This window comes from Euprymna scolopes, chromosome 30 (genome assembly GCF_053919585.1).
Source record: "Euprymna scolopes isolate OS-2025 chromosome 30, ASM5391958v1, whole genome shotgun sequence".
Taxonomy (NCBI): Eukaryota; Metazoa; Mollusca; class Cephalopoda; order Sepiida; family Sepiolidae; genus Euprymna; species Euprymna scolopes.
In genome coordinates this window covers 6985256-7000410 of record NC_136511.1, presented here as the reverse complement: position 1 = coordinate 7000410, position 15155 = coordinate 6985256, and the positions used below count along the sequence as shown (strand labels likewise).

At 30.9% G+C, this 15155-nt stretch overlaps 1 protein-coding gene across 7 annotated transcripts in view; it reads left to right on the top strand.

Moving 5' to 3' along the window:
* LOC145254644 (uncharacterized) overlaps positions 1 to 15155 on the top strand; it is a 237061-nt gene that overhangs the window by 30155 nt on the left and 191751 nt on the right. The window lies entirely within an intron of this gene.

Genomic DNA, 15155 nt, shown 5'->3' with positions numbered 1-15155 from the left:
ACTTTTCTGCCTTGTTTTCTTATATTTGCTTTAATTTTCTTTGTTGTGACTGACAAACGAAAAAGACACGCACTCCCTCTGCTGCCAACAAGTCCTCATAGAGCTATACAGTCCACTCTGCGATCTATATCAATTGCGACAAGGGGGACAGGTGAAAGAACACTAAGAGAATGTCAAGCCATATTTGGTGTTATGCCTCATTGAAAATCTTCAGTTCCTATCTTGTCAAAACAGGCAGCTATCTTCACAAAGGATTCACATATTCTAGCAGCACTTCTTAACTGCAAGAAAATGGAATTCAGTGGCAAGAGGAAAATTTAAGACGACCATTGCTCTTTCTGTGCTGAGACTGCCAGAAATTCAGTTTGTTGAAGAATTACCATGTTCAGTAGCAGTTAAAATGGCTTTGCTTGTTTGCGTTTCACAGGTCATCATCAGCAGCCCTGCTGTTTTAAAAGCGTCGGCGACCACAGCTCTCCGAATTGTAGAGACATGATAATCTTGGGAGGACAAGTACAGACAGTAATTTCCTGTTGCTTTCTGTCTTGATTCAGGGATGCATCTACCCCTTTGAGTTAAACGAGCTCCCAGATACCAACCTGGAAATTTCTACGACTCCACGCTGATAACTTATAACTAATATTCCTTACATTTCTAGCTGTTAAAATCTTGGAGGTTTCCATTTTGGATTGTTTTTCCAACAGGAATCATCTATGACAGCCTAACTTCTCTGCAATGGTACAAAGAAAGGTATCTTTAACACTGGAATTTTTCTATAGCGTTGAAACCTTTTCCACATCCTATTCTTCTTAAATTGCTATACTAGAAATAGATGTATAAACATATTAATATATTAACTTATATAGTAAGTTATGAAACTATATGGCAATTAAGCTATACAGAATCTTCTATATTTCATCCCTGTCGGGAAGCATTGTGCTAAACGATTCCCTACAAGGATGAAACACAGCAGATTCTGTATAGCTTAATTGCCATATATTTTCATAACTTACTATCTAGCTCTACTCATGTATTGAACTCTGTTGAAGTAAATACTGAAAATTTATACATAAAATATATCTCTTTATAACATTTTATGTGATACATGAAATAATTATATACATAAAATATAGTCTTTCTAGTTTGTAGATGCTAATCCAATGCAACTCCAGTGTTAAGATAATGTTCGATGACAAATAAGCTGTGTTATAGTATATTTTTTTTTATTTAAAAAAAAAAAAATTGATACTATAAATTAATGTTTGTATAAATATAAAATCTATAATATATACTAGCAGAATGCCGGGTATTGTCTGGTCATAAAATACACTTAAATATGATGTTTTAATTTAAGCAGTTTTCGTATTTCTTATTATAGAGACAATTCTCTATTGCTTATTATATTGAATCCAATATATATAGTGATTTAAAGAAAAAAAAATGACTTGGGTGCCATCAGCTGGGACTGAAACCAAAACATATAGCTCTCCAGCATTATTCATTACCATCTGAGCTAAATTTATATGCATATCAAACTTTAAAAAAATTATTGTTGAACAGATAAATGTATATTTGTGCATACATAGAAGATACATATTTAGTCAATTTATGCCAGCCAAGTTCCAATTTTTTAATTTTGACCTCTTAGAAGCTATTTTTACCAACTAAAAACCAAATCGAATTTCTTCCACAGGTCTGAACCCTCTATATATCTAGTTTCAAGTCTGTAAACCAAAAATTGATAGAGTAGTTTGATAAAGACTGTTCCACACACACACACTGACAAGTTCACTTTTATAATATATATATTTCTGTGGAAATATTTTTTATTCACTTAAATTTCTTTTTTATATATACCAATCCTTATTTAAGAAGCTCAATGTAATTAGAGAGCATGCAATGAATAAATGACAAAAATCTATATTCTAAATTTCATGATGTTGACCATCTTACAATTTATTCCTTTAATTCAGTTGACATTTACATTTCTTGACAGTATCTGTTTTGTAGCACAAAATCATACACTTAATTATTATATCAATCAATCAATGAATCTATTTTGCCCTTAACTCATCAGAAGAAATAGCAACTATTAATCCACCAAAAGGAAATAAAATGCGTTTGGGTATGATTAAAAAATCTGAAAATTGGAAGAGAACTGCAATTACCTTCTTATTTGCTTACATTATGCCATTTTGAACTTCATATATATATATATATATATATATATATATATATATATAATGCATAAAGTATGGTTTACTTGAAAGGGCCCTCTCTCCTCTGATCTTGAGCACGTAGTACAATGGGGAAAGGAGTAGCTGGTTACTTTTAATGCATCTAAAACCAAGCTTCTCTCTTTACATCATCAACTTTCTAATTCACATTTGTCATCAATTGAAATGAATGGCTCTCGTCTTCAGGAGGCCTCAAGTTTTGACAAGCTTCTGGGCTTGACCATTACTCCTGATCTTAAATGGAACACGTATATCAAATCTGTTGCCAAGGCCGCTGGAAAAATGGTGGGATCTTTCTATCGATCCAGTAGATATCTCACTGCTGATGCTATTCTCTACCTATATAAGAGCCAGGTACGTCCAAGGATGGAATACTGTTGCCACATCTGGGCAGGAGCTGCTAGAAAGGACTTGTCCTGCCTTGATAGAGTTCAAAATAGACTTCGTAGCCTCGTAGGAGATGTCCTTTTCTCCTCCTTGCAACCTCTATCTCACAGAAGAGATGTTGCGAGTTTGTCTCTGATGTATCGTTATTTTCATGGAAAGTGTTCAACTGAGCTTCAATCTATGGTCCCCCCTCGCCAAACTTTCACAAGAAACACTCGTCTAGCTGTAAACACTATCAATAATTTCCCCCACTCTTTATCTGTGCCTAAACCTAAACGTAGATTCCATGAACAAAGCTTCTTTCTTAGAACTGCACGCCTGTGGAATTGTCTTACGTTTTCCTGCTTTCCGGCTGACTACAATATGCAATAGTCAGTGTTTCGTAGAAATATTTCGATAACAAAAAGGATGTTTGAATAACAGAAAGAATGTTATTGAAGTGGATTGTGTATTTAAAGATAAAATATTTATGTTAAAATGTTTCTTAAAGATAAAATATTTAAAATAGTTATGTTAGAATATGTTCCAGGAATGTTAACTTGGTAAAAAGGAATGTTAGTTTTCATAACTAATATAAGCATCCACCAAAAATGTTCTGTCATGTGAAAGAATTGTCTCATACGTTGTTTGTTATATACGTGTGCATACATGAACATTTATATACCTCTACATCCAGTATAGACATTACAAACACATTAGACAAACTGCTGTATACACCTATTATATAGATCTATTTAACAGACATGTACATGGTTATATAATATAAATACAACTAGAAATAATAATTAGAATTTTATTTTTATTGGTTTGCTTTAAAGAAAAGGGGATAAGTAATTAAAATCAGAAAATAATAATTAAATCTTCTCCGTTTTTTTGTTTGTTTGTTTGTTTGTTTGTTTTTTGTGGGGTAGGGGGTAATTTGATGAAATTCACTGAGGAGGCATTTTGGAAACATCTTGAATTATCAAGAAAGAAAGCATTTTGAAAATGGACAGAAACAATTGTATAAATAAAAATATTTTTTAAAAACAAATTCAGAGCATTTATTAAATTATATTTTAGATTTTATTAAACTTAACTTTTATGTCAATTTAAAAGAAATTTAAATTTGGGGGGGTTTTGATTTGGGCAAGATATTTTTAGGATGAGCCAGTTTTGAAGAAATATTTTTAGTGAAAAAGGTTTTTAGGTTTAACATGTTATACAATAGACAAAAAAATAATGAGGTTGGCTGATTTATTTTGTTTGTTTGTCCCTAGGTACACTAGATGACATCACACATTTCACAGTTGCAAAATACCAAACAAAACCTTTATGACATCACATAGGGATGACATCATGTACTGAAACAATTTCAGTATAAATTTTGGAAGCCTTGAACCTAGTCTTGTCTAAAAAAATATAACATAAAAATGAAGACTTCACGCCAGTCATGGCCGCTGGAATGAGAACAATCTCCTCTTGTGGATTAAATACAGGGTTCAGTTTGAAATTACATCTAAGTTTCTAAGTCTGACAAGAAAGTTCCCAAGTTTGAAAAGATGTATATAACAGAAGTTATATCGGCTGAAATGTTTTAAATATACAAACCAAAATAAGAATGGTAGTCCAAATATTCAGTATTACCAATCCTTATCTCAAAAATTCTAAAGTATTATTTTTGTTATTACTTTTTGGTTTTGTTATTTATTGTTACTGTACTTAGCACTGCTTGAAAAATAGTTTGTACTAGTATTTATCTGTGATAAATGTTAGGCTTATGTAACTACCAGTTTAGCACTTTGTGTGTGTGTGTGTGTATTTTGCCTAAAAATAAATGTCTCTTCCTGGCATTTGCTCGAGAATTGATGTGATTTGTGCATGAAAAAGTGATATCGGGTTTCTATTAGGCATTCCAAACTAATAAACTCAATATTTTATATATATATAAGAATACTCGTCCTAGAATGGGTAAAATTAATTTCTTAAACAGAACAATTGTGCACCACTTTTCTGTCACCTTACAAAGATGAAATCAAGATACAAAGATACTAAACCTTATGTCTACAATCCTTATTCCAATTTTGATCAAAACCCATTACATGATTTGAATTCTAGGAAACGTCTAAAATTTGAGGTTTGAGCTTAAGAGGTCTTAAGAAGAAATTGAATTTTAGGAAATTTTGCTTAATTGGTGTCTGATATGAATATGGGTTTAATGTTAATCTGAAGTATTTGAATTTTCAAATGGAAGTTTGGGGATTATAATATGCACCTTGACCCTTAAAAACAACTCTAAAGTAACATAAATTTGAAAAATATTTATTAATTTGTGTCCAATTCCTATTGTTAAAATTTCACAAAAATCAGAGATTTTTATGAAGGGCTTCACCCTTTTTACCCTGTTTGCATAAGATTAAATTAAATATAGTACACATTATGACCTATTACACATTTCCAAAATTCATGATGATCAGTTAATTACTAGTGAATCCTATACATACAAATATATAATCATATACACATAAATAACTATATATATAAATAACTGTATACTAACAGGAATACTGGGCATTGTGTGGGAGCATGTATAAAAAAATACAGACCAGCATTAACTGATTGATTGGCTTAGTTTTAATACTATTTTTCACACAACTATCAATACGTATCAAAGTAATTTTGTTTACTCCTATTGATTAATTTATTAGTGATCTAAAGGAAATTAATTCTATAAAACAAGAAGTAAAAATGCAGAAATTTTTTAGAATTCACCAATGTAAAATCAAAATGTACTTTTGTTTTTGTTTACTAAAATATGGTATAATTAACTCTCTTAGCTTAACTGCTATAAAATTTCAACACATCTACCCTATCTAATGGTAGATTTACATGCAAAACTGCTTTTGTTTTCAATATAAAAACCAATAGCTAAAATATGCACAATATATTTAACAGTTAACAAATATGTGCATGAGAAAATTACAATTATTCCACGAGCAGAGTCAACCTCATTATAAATTCAAAATGGCTGCTACTACAGTATGCAAATTAGTCACATTTTATAATTTATTCTGATAATCCTACTTATGTGCTACTGATGTTATATCATTGTTTGGGTATAAAATGAAAAGTTTAGCTTACAGAGTAATTTTAAAAGTATGTGAAAAATAATTTTTCTTATTCTGTGCTAAGAAGGTTAAAGCTAAATTATTTTAGAGGATACTTTTTTCTAATTACCATGTATTAATTTATTTCAATTTTTTTATATACTAAATAGTCATATAGTTTGTTCTGCTGTTAATGTTTTTGTTTTAGCTCCGAAGAGTGATCGAGAGAGAGATGTGTATACTTTCATCTTCGAATTAGTTTTGTTTTAGTCCTTTATTAAATAGTTGGGTATTGTTTTGTTTCTGATCCTATCCACAAATTTAGCTGATATTTTTAATTTATGTGCAAATTTATCTAATATTTTTATTTTAGCTGAAAAAAAAAAAAAAAATTATAAAGAAAACATGGTTTAAGTCGAAAGATTATTTATCAATCATTCATAACTTGAAAGGAATTTGGAAGTATTTAAATTGTTGAATAGAAAGTCATTTATACCTTTACAATTCTTAACAAATCCTCATGTATCAAAAATTCGAGAGGCTGTTTATTTGTTCTAAAGAGAGATGATGGGAGAGTGTTTCTTTTTGTACTAATCGAGGATATGTCCTTGACAATCAGTCAAAATATGAGAATTCTTTTTTTATATTATTTTATTTTAGTTTATATATATATAGAAAATAAAAAAGGAACAAACCGTATTATGTGTTCACCAACGTTTCGTCTTTATTTCGAGACTTCCTCGAAATAAAGACGAAACGTTGGTGAACACATAATACGGTTTGTTCCTTTTTTATTTTCTCTATTTTGTCGGAATACTATTTCCATTATTTTCATCATATATATATATATATATATATATATATATATATATATACAGGGTGAACAGAAAGTCCTTGGACCAATTCAAAAGTGGTTTATTAATAGAAAATTACAAAAATATAAATTAAACATGAATGAAAATTATAAGTTAGGAAACCAAGAATAAATTCAAATTATTTATTTTCAATGTGATGTCCCTTCCTTTCGATTAGACGTGCAATTCTCTGTCTGAAGTTACCAACCGAGGCACGCAGTGTTTCCTGAGGTATTTTAGCCCATTCACTCAGAAGAGATGTCTTCAAAACATCAACACTTGGATGAGCAACAGAACAGACCTTTGCCTCCAATAAAGACCACACAGAAAAATCCATGGGATTCAAATCAGGCGATGCAGGAGGCCACATCTCCTTACTCCAGAATCTTGGAAAATGACGTTGGCACCAGTCCTGAGTTTTTCTGGAGGTGTTGGATGGTGCTCCATCTTGTTGGAAGGTGAAAGGCTGATCTTTGAGTTGTTTCTTCATCTCTTCAAATGCTGGAACCAAAATATCGTTAATGTAGCGATCTGTGTTGATGTTAACCCCCTGCTCCACGAAAATCAGAGGCGACTTCCAAGATTTGGAGACTGCAGACCACACCATGAGGGAAGACGGCTTCTGTCGGCGGAAAACTATTCTCACGGAGTCATCAATGTCTGCTGAAGATTTTGTGTAAACTTTGTCGTTCTGATTGTTAACAGTCGCTTCAATTGTGAAGAGTTTTTCATCAGAAAAAACAATCTCTCACTCTGCCGTGCCAGCCTTCAGTTCTCCAAGAAGAAGCTTTGCTCTTTCAAGTCTCTTGTGCTTTTGGGTAGGTGTGAGGTACTGTCTCTTTCTCATCTTGTAGGGGGACAACTGGAGATCGTTTTTTACGATTGTTCTCATCGAGGTCACGCTCACATTCATGTCTTTAGCCATTTGTCTTGCAGATCTCTTCGAGTTCCTCCTTACCCTCTCTCGAACAGCTTTAATCACCTTCTTTGTTCGAGCAGTGCGAGGTCTTCCACTCCTAGGACGGTCATCAGATGTACCAAGTTCCTTAAATCTGTTCACAACATGGTACACGGTGGATTTAGCCACTTTCAAGAGCTTAATAATCTCTGAGTTTGTCCTTCCCGCGCAATGAAGTTGAATTATGGCCTCTCGTTTGCTCATTTTTCTGAAAGTTTAAACAAAATTATTTTAATATTTTTGTTGAAAATAATTAGATCAATAGTTAGACTAAATACTTACTTTATTCGAAAAGAGAAAAAGTGATTTTAACAATATTTAATTTTAAAACTAAAAATGGTCCAAGGACTTTCTGTTCACCCTGTATATATATATTTAATAAGTCTTTTAAAAAATGAACCAAATTGATCAATTATTTGATTTTTGAGAGAATTTTAAAAATCGCATTGTTTTCATTGTTTACATCAAAATATGTAGAAATAACATTCGGTTCCATTTTTTCCCCATTTTTAGCTTTTTTTGAGGAATTTTTTAAAAAAAATTCACCGTTGTTATGGAGAGTAAAAAAAAACAAAAAAAAACAACTTTTTTTAATAATCTTTCTTTATGAGAATACAGCAAAACTTACGATGAAGTAATTTTATTCTACAAGTTTTTACTGTTATTATTTGCAATGGGGGGGGGGTCGAAAATTCTGCCTTTATTATGGTCATACCTACCTATATATATATATATATATATATATATATATATATATATACATACACTATTCATTTCATAAGTTTAAAAAATAAATGACTTCAGTGCCATCAACTAAAATCCAAACCAAAACATTTAGTGCTCCAGCCGCTTTCCCTACTGTTTGAGCTATAGATAGCTAAGAAAAATTTTAAATTAAACCACTTCAAGCTATGAATGAATTTGCACATGCACAGAGCTATTAGTTTTTGTCGGCAAGTTCAACTGTATGTGTTATTCATCTAAACAAAGATTTTGTTATAAATCGTCTTTGGTACATGATTACTATTTCCTGTTAATTTCAATGTTATGTAACTAGTAGTTTTAAAAGTTTATCGGTTAAATATTTGCACACACACACACGCATCTACTATTTTATTTATATGAATAATAAATATCAAAATGTCTCTATTTCTTAGTGAATTAACTCCATCTGACATTAGTCGGAAGTCTTATTGCCATCATACATTACGTATTTACATCATAACCAAGCACAATATTTGTTGTTGATCGCAAGGAAATTAATAATATTAGTAAACATGAGTTACTTTTGCATTTACCTATTTATCTGCCAACTTAAATTCACAGTGTACTTTTGTTTACTGAAACTTGGTATAATTAAAACCAAGTTGTTTTGAAGGCTATAGTAAACTTGCTGTAATTGAGTGCTTCAAGTTCAAGTATTACTTTATGACGTTTACTAATTTGAAAAGAATTTGGAAGCGTTCTTAGCAAGTCCTCATGTATTAAAAATTGAATATTTTGGAACCTGTTGACTAATCTAATAATTTTATAAATGGATAAAACCACTACTTTAACAACGTTATAGTTTTAAAATAATTTAGTTTAAATAATAATTAAATTAGCAAGCATTGCTATAATAATTAATTTAAACTTTCAGGAATTAAAAACAAAAATATTAAAAATCTAAACTTGGAAAAATAATAAATGACATTGTTAAAAATAATAAATGATATTGTTAAAAATAATAAATGATATTGTTAAAAATAATAAATGACATTGTTAAAAATAATAAATGATATTGTTAAAAATAATAAATGATATTGTTAAAAATAATAAATGACATTGTTAAAATAATAAATGATATTGTTAAAAATAATAAATGATATTGTTAAAAATAATAAATGACATTGTTAAAAATAATAAATGATATTGTTAAAAATAATAAATGATATTGTTAAAAATAATAAATGATATTGTTAAAAATAATAAATGACATTGTTAAAAATAATAAATGATATTGTTAAAAATAATAAATGATATTGTTAAAAATAATAAATGACATTGTTAAAAATAATAAATGACATTGTTAAAAATAATAAATGATATTGTTAAAAATAATAAATGACATTGTTAAAAATAATAAATGATATTGTTAAAAATAATAAATGATATTGTTAAAAATAATAAATGACATTGTTAAAAATAATAAATGATATTGTTAAAAATAATAAATGATATTGTTAAAAATAATAAATGACATTGTTAAAAATAATAAATGATATTGTTAAAAATAATAAATGATATTGTTAAAAATAATAAATGATATTGTTAAAAATAAATGATATTGTTAAAAATAATAAATGGCATTGTTAAAAATAATAAATGACATTGTTAAAAATAATAAATGATATTGTTAAAAATAATAAATGACATTGTTAAAAATAATAAATGATATTGTTAAAAATAATAAATGATATTGTTAAAAATAATAAATGACATTGTTAAAAATAATAAATGACATTGTTAAAAATAATAAATGACATTGTTAAAAGTAATAAATGATATTGTTAAAAATAATAAATGATATTGTTAAAAATAATAAATGACATTGTTAAAAATATGTTTATATCAGCTGTAGCTACCTGCCGTTGTCCGGGATGGAGTGAAGTAATTTTAGCTTTTTATTTTTATTTGTTTGCATAATTTTTAACTTGTCTATATATATATATATATAAAAGGCAACATGTGTGTGTGTTTGTATATCTCACAAAAACTTTCAACACATGCGACGGTTCCTGACTAGATCAGTATCGTTTTGAAGCTTGATGTCTTGGATGACAAATATTGAAAAATTGGCCAAAATCATTCATTCCTTCACCCTCAACTGGGCAGTTTTGTACAAGGAGGGGGTCACTTTTTCACCAACATTTTTGCAAAGTCAGCAATGACTAGCCTTAATTTGAATGGCAGTGAAGTCGTATGTCATGGTGGCTGCGGGGGTTAAGAGTTTGCTTTTTTTCACCTTCTTTTCCTCCTTCACGTTACAGGTTCGAGCCTGCTGCCTGCCAACTCTTTTTTTTTTGTTTTTTTTTTTCTTATTTCAAGGCTTACGTAATGGGATATTTTTCTTTTTAAAACAAAAACCGAATTATTTTACCTTTTGCTTAAACTTTTTTTTCCCCCACCTCTCTCCACCCAGGTGGTGTCGATTTTTTTTTTTTTTTGTATTGACTCCTTACTACACCACCTCTCCACACCCAGGCAATGCCAGGTACCCCCGCTAGTACAAAAGTAAAAGAAATAACTCTTTTGTAACTCTTGTTCTATTCAATTTAAAGTATGAATTATCTCTCTATTCGTAGTTATACTTAAGAATGGAGATGCCGTTCGCAAATGATGTATCATGTAATCATGATGTTGACATTAAAATTTAAAAAAAAATATTCAGATATTACCTATTTCTTTCCAAAGCAAATTTCCCTGATTTGCAGTGTCATGTTACTTTTTTCTTTTTAAAATAAAAATATGAAAGAAAATCTTACTCTACCAGACATCTATTTTTATTACTCACTAGTAGTTTTCACACAGATCATCACTGACCTGTGTGAAAACTACTAGTGAGTAATAAAAATAATAGGTAATAAGTTAATTGGGTAGTTGTTCAAACTGGTAGACATATAATGGTCTGTGATAAATTGATAGCCGCATATTCAAAATCAAATTTAAGGTAGCATCCTGTGTATGCTTTAGCATAGTTGCCCTTTGTATTTGTAGCAGAAAGCATTCTTAACAGGATACTTAGTTCTGCGGTGATATTTTAGGCCACATGAGTAAACATGTTACCAATAACCACAGAGGTACTACCTTTAAACAGCGTCATTAGTTGAGGTAGCATTTTCAGTAGTCGGTTCTGTATAGTATAATGACTATCGATAGTGTTCCTTCTACGAGTCAACAAGTCTCCCCAGATTTCCAGTAGTCTCCACCTCTTGATATTCCTTGCAAATAATTTTGCATTATTGCAACAGCCAATTAACATTGATTTCTCATTGGCAATTGGTCTTCACTGGAATTTGGATGATAACAAGCATTCCAAAGTAAGCACTCCTCCAGTAGAATTTTCATTAATGCTCTCCCTTCTCAGTCCTTCAATCCTTCGTAACTATCTTGTGCAGTATCAGCCGAGGCTGATATTTTTTTCTTTTTGTGCGTGTGTATGTGTGTGTGTAGAGGGAGGGTCACAGTTTCTAAGTTCTCTTACCGTTTCAATTTCCTTGGGTTCATGTGATGTTTCTTCCATTTTTAAAAATTTTTATTATTATTATTATTACTATTACTACTACTACTACTGGCATTAGCTCATTTATATTTTTTGGTGATTATTTAAAAATGTTTAGTATTACAAGTTCTCCAAGCCATACTAAATCATTTTTTAAATAAATTGTAGCAAAGTACATTATAAAATTTCTATATAACATAGTACAACAATAATAAATGAAAAAGTATTTTCTGAAAGGAAATAAATCGACTTAAATTTTATTGGTCTGAAGAACATGCTACCATGATCCACAAGAAGAACTTGCTATGCTAAATCATCCCAAAGATTTAATCACTTTATGAGTGTGGTCAAATTTGGTGAATATAATCTAGGTTTCAAGCAGATATACTCCAAACACTCAACATACTTTTCATATTTCTTTGATAGATTACTGCAAGTTTCTTATTTTGACAAAATGGCCGGCCCTTGTGGCATCAAGATGAGAAAAGCAAATTTCTGCAATTTTTTTTATCACAGACAAAGAGAGATGACATCAGCAAAGATCTTGTTTTTGCCAGATTAGTATACAATGTCATGATTGTAACACCCCAATTTCATTTGCCACTGTTGAATAGTGCCATTTTTTATCTTTTTGCTCTTTTGAATTAAATATGCAGTTTACAAATTGTTGACCAGTCAATCGAATAAAACACATCCTAGTTAAGCAGTGAGACCATTTATGCACGGCTTCTATAACACAAACTTCTTTCTGAACAGCAGAGTACTTACTTTCAGTATAAGTGTGAGTTCTAGGAAAGAAGGCAATTAATCAGTCTGTTTGATTCACTGCAGCACCTACAGCAGCATTATAGACATTAGATTCATTTATTAAGGGAATATTTTCACTATAGAATGTAATGGGGCATTTTTAATTTCCTTTTGAAGGTCCTTAAACACTATCTTGCAATAAAAGTTTAGAGGAAATTGTTAAAGGTTTAATTCTATCAGAAATACTGGGAACCCATTGTGAAGAATAAGAAAATAGACCAATTATTCGTTGTAATACAACCTTATCTAAAAAAAAATCAGATTTTTTTTTTCAGGTGTAGTCGTTCTGGGTAAATTCTAATTGAGCCTCCACTGGCCATTTAGTTAAGTAAAGTGATTCTGCCAGCAGTAAAGGTGCTTTTAAGTTTGTTCGGGGTCAGATGGTACTTTTGAACAACCTTCATGAATTTATGCAAGTTGATCCTCCCATCTTTTATCACAGATTTTTACATTATCCACATTTGTGAACAGGAGAAAATTCTTCTAAAGTGATAAGATTGTTATTAACTTCTGAAAACAAGCCACTCTGTTGGTAACTCCAAAGAGTATCTGGCAGAACTGATAAAGGAGTTGATCAGCTTTAAAGGTGGTATATTTATTCTCTATTTCCTTAATAGGTACTTGTTGGTATGCACTCTTCAAGTTCAGCATATTGAAATAGCAGTACTTTGCCAATTTGTGTAATACGTCATCTATTTGAGGGAGAGGGAACACGTCCAGTAAGGTACAGCAATTTATTTTTTATATATTACTAGCCTGGGTGCCTGGCATTGTCCGGGTGTTTGGAGGTGTGTGTTGACAAAGAAAAAAAATGGTAATAGGCAGGCTTGAACCCGTACCACGAAAGAGGAAAAAAACATGAAAAAAAGTGACGTCTTTGCTGTTGCATCCATCGCAAAACCAGAAGTGACAAACATTAAAATGAAGGCTAGTCAATCAAAAAGAATGTATGACTTTCGAAAATAGCTTTGAAAAAAGCGACCCCTCCTTGTAGAAAACTGCTCCGTTGAGGATGAAGGAATAAATGTTTTTGGCCAATTTTTCAGTATTTGTCATCCGAAAGTTTGAGGTTTAAAACGATGCATCTGTCAAAAGTTTCAGGCAGACATACAAACATACATACATGCATTTAAACGGACAGGTGAGATTTATATTATAGATTTATTTATTTGTGTTGTGGTGTAGTTCACCATTATGCTTCATTTATGAGTAGTCCTGGAAGTGACTAGAATTTAAACATTCCAAGTAGAAATTGCTTGGTTCTTCCCATAAGATGATGCAATTTTATCGGGATTTGGTAAGCACCGAGATTTTACAATTTTGCATTTACAGTCAGGTGAGAGATGAACAAATAATGGAAGAAGTTGAATACTTATGACAACAAGACCATACACTCAGTTCAGGAAAGGGTCCTCCAAAATGAGATGAGAAAGTAAGAGTCATCTTAATCATGTTCCAATAAAACATTGCAACATAAGTCGCACAGAATAATTTAAGGTTTGGGTAACTTTCCTTCCTTAACAATAAGTTAACCAAACAAGTGCCTGTCATTTTAGAAGAGAGATAAAGAGGCCATACTAGCAATTCCAGTCATAGAGTTGATGGTAAAACCAAGTTGTCGCGTGATATGATCAGTTTTCTGTGCTGCTTGCGCCTAATAAGGAGTTAATTTGGTAGTTGTTCAAACTGGTACACATATAATGGTCTGTGATAAATTGATAGCCGCATAATCAAAATTAAATTTAAGGCAGTATCCTGTTGATTAGATATGCATGCTTTAGTGTAATTGACCTTTTTATAGTATTTGTAGAAGAAAGCATTTCTAACAGGATATTTAGCTCTGCGGTGATATATTTTAGGCCACATGAGTAAACATGTTATCAATAGCCACAGAGGTATCACCTTTAAACAGAGCATCGTCATTATTTGAGGTAGCATTTTTAGTAGTCAGTTCTGTATAGGATAATGACTATTTAGTAGCACTTTCTAGTGCGGTGGCAACTATTCTTAAGGAGTCTAGTTTGTATATGTGCAGATATGAAGACATCTTGGATATACTCCTCATATTAATTTCTGCTGTTACAGGTTTAAAATCATAGTATTTACTAAATTGATGGAGAGCTTGTAAATACTCTTCCGATTTTATTGGTCTTCTAATTCCTAGTTATGACAATACTAGCCTGGATCTGGATGCCCGGCGTTGCCCAGGTGTTTGGAGGTGTGTGTCGAGCAAAAAAAAAAAAAAATGTGACGTGTTTGCTGTTGCATCCATCGCCAAATCAGAAGTAACATAGGTTTAAATTAATGCTAGTCAATCGAAAAGAGGAGATGACTTTTGAAAATATTGGCAAAAAACCAACCTCTCCCCGTAGAGTTGAGGGTGAAGGAATTAATGTTTTTGGCTAATTTTGTGATATTTGTTGTCCAAAGGGTCGAGCTTTAATGATCATGTGAAAATCCATCGCCTCTGTCAAAAGTTTTAGGCAGACATACAAACATACATACATACATACATCTAAACAGACAGGTGAGAGTTATATTATAGATGGCCTGCAAAAACTTTGC